The sequence below is a fragment of the Triticum aestivum genome, chromosome 2D, assembly GCF_018294505.1.
Source record: "Triticum aestivum cultivar Chinese Spring chromosome 2D, IWGSC CS RefSeq v2.1, whole genome shotgun sequence".
NCBI lineage: Eukaryota > Viridiplantae > Streptophyta > Magnoliopsida > Poales > Poaceae > Triticum > Triticum aestivum.
This window is the reverse complement of record NC_057799.1, coordinates 178,776,264-178,782,818: the sequence shown is the minus strand read 5'-3', so window position 1 is coordinate 178,782,818 and position 6,555 is coordinate 178,776,264.

The following is a 6,555-nucleotide window of genomic DNA, read 5'->3' as shown; positions in this document are numbered from 1 at the left end:
TAACGGACTTGGTTATTCTTGATATTCCCGAGGACGATAGTATGTCTATTACTGCAGGAGCTGTTATTGATTGCAACAAAGGCAATGTCACTTTTCATGTTAATGGTAATGAGCATACGGTACACTTTCCGAGGAAACAACCTCAAGTTCATAGTATCAACTCTATTGGAAAAATTCCATCGATTATTATTGGAGGTTTTGAATTTCCCCTTCCTACTGTCAAGAAGAAATATGATATTCTTATTATTGGGGATGTGCATATCCCCATTGAGGTAACATAGTGTTATTCGAAATTTCTCCGGTTCCATGTTTTTCGGAATGAGTTTGTTAACAAGACCTGATCAATCTTGCTAGTGGATTCCTTTTGATGAGCATGAGATGGATGAAACTAGAAGGCACAACCTTCTGTACCCTCTCTCTACTTTCTGTTATTTAGTTGAAATAAAGCAAAAATAGTATTTCCTGTCTGTTTTCTGAATTATCCGTGCAATAGAAAAATACCCCGAAAATAAAAGTTCTTCAAATGCCCCAAAATTGAAATATGATTTTTTCTGGAATATTTGAGAATATCTGGCACTGAGAACACAGCAGGGGGAGCAAGCACCTGGCCACGAGGGTCCAGGGCGCGCCCACCCCTACAGGGCGCGCCCCCTGCCTCGTGGGCCCATGGTGGCTCCCCTCCACTTATTCCTGCACCCACACACTTCTTCTTCCTCCCAAAAAATCACCATCCAGCTCAAGCACGAGTTCTAGCTCATTTTGCTGTGATTTTCAATCTCCTTGCTCAAAGCACTTCTCACAAAACTGCTTGGGGGGATTGTTCCTTGGTATGTGATTCCTCCATTGGTCCAATTAGTTTTTGTTCTAGTGCTTTATTCATTGCAAATTTGTGTTGCCTAGGTGACCATGTTCTTGAGCTTGCATGTTAAATTTATATGGTTCCAAGTAGTTCTAATGCATGATATAGGCTCTAGGCACTTGTAGGAGTAGTTGCTATCAATTTTGTTGAGCTTGGTTCACTTTTATTTGAAGTTACTAAAAATTTCAGAATTTTTCAGAAAATAATGAAGAGATTTTTGAGGGGCTCATTGAGCCGAAGCTCGAAGGAAAAGGAAGGTGAAGAAGTAGAGAGGCCCAAATATAATTTGCCTCGCACCGCGGAGGTTCGGCCCTGTGAATGGCCTTCCAATGATTTCTTGAGAGCAGCCGGGATTTATGATGATTTTTATGAATTGGCCGAGAATGGAGGCCTCACCGACTTCCTCCGCGACCAACGCGAACAGTATCTCTTACTCACCAATACTTTTGTGCAAAACTTCTACTATTATCCTAAGGAATCACCTCCTTCAGTAGAGTTTCATTTATATGATGTGGTTAAGAAGATGTCACTATATGAATTTTGCAAGGTTTGCAAAATACCTTTCGAGGGTAGCTTAGGGGAACCACATCGTAAAGATGTGGACGAGTTTATTGACACTATTACTGTAGGGGAAACTAGGAAGGTTTTCGATGCAAGAATCACTAGCATACATTTTCCTGTTTTACGCTACTTTGCAATATTTGCTAGTCGTTGCTTAATTGGCCGCGGAAACTGTAGAAACCTTAGTGTTCCTGATATTATGATTTTTTTCCATGGTTTATTTTGTGATAACTCTGTTAGTATGGGCGGTATTATTGCTAAACGGTTAAGTCTGAACCGTACAAAGGGCCCCATCTTTGGAGGTATTTACGCTTCACGCCTTGCTGCCCACTATAACATACCTATTAGGCACTATGAAAAATAAGAAAAATTGCTGCCCACTGTTTATTTAGATTATAAGAGTATGGTAGCGCATGATTTTATTGTTAAGAATAGGGAAGGGGCGCTTAAATACAAATTGTTCTTTGATAAACATCACCCTGAGACTATTACCTTGCCTGTTCCTTCCTTGTTTGATTTATCTGCAGGCTCGTATCTAGTTCCGTTGGCGGCCATCTACGCCCACCGGAACCCTACATCAGCCACAGAGCCGGAGCCGGAACCACAATTTGAACCTCCACGACAATCTAATTACCAGTGGGATCCAGAAATGATTGCCAACCAGTGGCAATTAGAGTCTTCTTCATCTCAGTACGACCCCAACTACAACTATGGATATCCGCCAGGCCATCCGTGGCAATAAACCAACTTAGGCCAAAAGCCTAAGCTTGGGGGAGTACGTATTTCTCACCGACATTACATTCATGTTCATACAATCATTGCTAGATGTCGGTGCTCATACTCTCTGTAATATCCATGCTAGTTTATTTTCCTTTTTCTTGCTTTCTTCTTGTGTGTTTGTTAAATCTTAAAAAAAAACCCAAAAAAATTAGTAATATCTTTTAGTTAGTTTACCTTTCTTGCTTAGTAGTAATAATTAAAAAGAAAACCCAAAAAGATTTCCCGTTCTTCTTTTGCTTGTTGGGAGCTTTCCCGTGTAAATAGTTTTATTTCTTTTCTTTTCTTTGGGGGTCGATAGGAGAAGACCATGATTAAATTGTTGAAGTGGCTCTTATATGCATTATTGTTGATTTAACCAAGAGCCCATACCGCCTTGTTTTCTCCTGTTTATTGAATGCTCGCAGATTCCAGCTTAGTCCAATGCACGTGCACTATTATTATTATTCACATCGTTCGGTCGTGCAAGTGAAAGGAAATTATGACGATATATGATGGACTGATTGAGATGAGAGAAGCTGGTATGAACTCAACCTCTCTTGTTTTTGTAAATATGATTAGTTCATCGTTCTTGATTCAGCCTATTATGGATAAACATGTTTGCAATGACAATTAGAGATTATAGTTGCTCGTGCCATGCTTGATTAGCTATGAGTTATAATGGTTTACCTTGCGTGCCAACATGCTATTAAAATGGTTGTGATGTGGTATAGTAGGGTGGTATCCTCCTTTGAATGATTTAAGTGACTCGACTTGGCACATGTTCACACATGTAGTTGAAACAAATCAACATAGCCTTCACGATATTTATGTTCATGGTGGATTATATCCTACTCATGCTTGTACTCAATGTTTATTAATTTTAATGCATGTTCATGACTGTTGTCGCTCTCTAGTTGGTCGCTTCCCAGTCTTTTGCTAGCCTTCACTTGTACTAAGCGGGAATACTGCTTGTGCATCCAATCCCTTAAACCCCAAAGTTATTCCATATGAGTCCACTATACCTTCCTATATGCGGTATCTACCTGCCGTTCCAAGTAAATTTGTATGTGCCAAACTCTAAACCTTCAAATGAAATTCTGTTTTGTATGCTCGAATAGCTCATGTACCAACTAGGGCTGTCCGTATCTTCCATGCTAGGCGGGTTATTCTCAAGAGGAGTGGACTCCGCTCCTCACTCACGAGAGAATGGCTGGTCACCGGGATGCCCAGTCCCATGCTTTATGCAAACTAAATCAAAATAATTGCAAACAAAACCCCCTGGGACTGTTGTTAGTTGGAGGCACTCGTTGTTTCGAGCAAGCCATGGATTGATGCTTGTGGTGGAGGGGGAGTATAAACTTTACCATTCTGTTTGGGAACCGCCTATAATGTGTGTAGCATGGAAGATATCACCATCTCTCGGTTGTTATGTTGACAATGAAAGTATGCGGCTCAAAATATTATTTATCTCTGCTTTAAAATCGAGCTCTGGCACCTCTACAAATCCCTGCTTCCCTCTGCGAAGGGCCTATCTATTTACTTTTATGTTGAGTCATCACCCTCTTATTAAAAAGCACTAGCTGGAGAGCGCTGCTGTCATTTGCATCCATTATTATTAATTTATATTGGGTATGACTGGATCTCTTTTACCATGAATTACAATGTCTAGTCAGTCCTTGATCTTTAAAGGTGCTCTGCATTTATGTTTTGCGGTCTCAGAAAGGGCTAGCGAGATACCATCTTCTTATATCATATTATGATTGTTTTGAGAAAGTGTTGTCATCCGAGATTTATTATTATTGCTCGCTAGTTGATTATGCCATTGATATTAGTAAACATGAGACCTAAGAGTTATTGTGAATGTGTTAGTCATAATCTTTGCTGAAAACTTGAATGCTGGCTTTACATATTTACAACAACAAGAGCAAACAGAGTTTGTAAAAGTTTTTCTTTATCACTTTTAGTTTATCAACTGAATTGCTTGAGGACAAGCAAAGGTTTAAGCTTGGGGGAGTTGATACGTCTCCGTCGTATCTACTTTTCCAAACACTTTTGCCCTTGTTTTGGACTCTAACTTGCATGATTTGAATGGAACTAACCCGGACTGACGTTGTTTTCAACAGACTTTCCATGGTGTTATTTATGTGCAGAAACAAAAGTTCTCGGAATGACCTGAAACTCCATGGAACTTATTTTTGGAAAATAATAAAAATACTGGAAGAAGAATCCACGTCAGGGGACCTCCACCTGTCCACGAGGGTGGGGGGCGCGCCTGCCCCCTTGGCGCGCCCCCCTGCCTCGTGGGCCCCCTGACGCTCCACCGACCTCAACTCCAACTCCATATATTCGTGTTCGGGGAGAAAAAAATCAAGTAGAAGGATTCATCACGTTTTACGATACGGAGCCGCCGCCAAGCCCTAAAACCTCCCGGAGGGCTGATCTGGAGTCTGTTCGGGGCTCCGGAGAGGGGAATCCGTCGCCGTCGTCATCATCAACCATCCTCCATCACCAATTTCATGATGCTCACCGCCGTGCGTGAGTAATTCCATCGTAGGCTTGCTGGACGGTGATGGGTTGGATGAGATTTATCATGTAATCGAGTTAGTTTTGTTAGGGTTTGATCCCTAGTATCCACTATGTTCTAAGATTGATGTTGCTATGACTTTGCTATGCTTAATGCTTGTCACTAGGGCCCGAGTGCCATGATTTCAGATCTGAACCTATTATGTTTTCATGAATATATGTGAGTTCTTGATATTATCTTGCAAGTCTATAGTCACCTACTATGTGTTATGATCCGGCAACCCCGAAGTGACAATAATCGGGACCACTCCCGGTGATGACCGTAGTTTGAGGAGTTCATGTATTCACTATGCGTTAATGCTTTGGTCCGGTACTCTATTAAAAGGAGGCCTTAATATCCCTTAGTTTCCATTAGGACCCCGCTGCCACGGGAGGGTAGGACAAAAGATGTCATGCAAGTTCTTTTCCATAAGCACGTATGACTATATTCGGAATACATGCCTACATTACATTGATGAATTGGAGCTAGTTCTGTGTCACCCTAGGTTATGACTGTTACATGATGAACCGCATCCGGCATAATTCTCCATCACCGATCCAATGCCTATGAGCTTTTCACATATTGTTCTCTGCTTATTTACTTTTCCGTTGCTACTGTTACAATCACTACAAAACCCAAAAATATTACTTTTGCTACCGTTACCGTTACTTCCATATTACTTTGCTACTAAATACTTTGCCGCAGATACTAAGTTATCCAGGTGTGGTTGAATTGACAACTCAGCTGCTAATACTTGAGAATATTCTTTGGCTCCCCTTGTGTCGAATCAATAAATTTGGGTTGAATACTCCACCCTCGAAAATTGTTGCGATCCCCTATACTTGTGGGTTATCAGAAACATATCCTTAGTCCTTTTCAGGTATTTCAGGATGTTCTTGACCGCTGTCTAGTGATCCACTCCTGGATTACTTTGGTACCTCCATGGTAAACTTATTGCAAGGCACACATCAGGTCTGGTACACAACCTTGCATACATGATAGAGCCTATGGCTGAAGCATAGGGAACATCTTTCATCTTCTCTCTATCTTCTGCAGTGGTCGGGCATTGAGTCTTACTCAACTTGACACCTTGCAACACAGGCAAGAACCCTTTCTTTGCTTGATCCATTTTGAACTTCTTCAAAACTTTGTCAAGGTATGTGCTTTGTGAAAGTCCATCAAGCGTCTTGATCTATCTCGATAGATCTTGATGCCCAATATGTAAGCAGCTTCACCGAGGTCTTTCATTGAAAAACTCTTATTCAAGCATCCTTTTATGCTATCCAGAAATTCTATATCATTTCCAATCAGCAATATGTCATCCACATATAATATCAGAAATGCTACAGAGCTCCCACTCACTTTCTTGTAAATACATGCTTCTCCAAAAGTCTGTATAAAACCAAATGCTTTGATCACACTATCAAAGCGTTATTCCAACTCCGAGAGGCTTGCACCAGTCCATAAATGGATCGCTGGAGCTTGCACACTTTGTTAGCTCCTTTTGGATCGACAAAACCTTCCGGTTGCATCATATACAACTCTTCTTCTAGAAATCCATTCAGGAATGCAGTTTTGACATCCATTTGCCAAATTTCATAATCATAAAACACGGCAATTGCTAACATGATTCGGACAGACTTAAGCATCGCTACGGGTGAGAAGGTCTCATCATAGTCAATCCCTTGAACTTGTCGAAAACCTTTTGCAACAAGTCGAGCTTTATAAATAGTAACATTACCGTCAGCGTCAGTCTTCTTCTTGAAGATCCATTTATTATCGATGGCTTGCCGATCATCGGGCAAGTGAACCA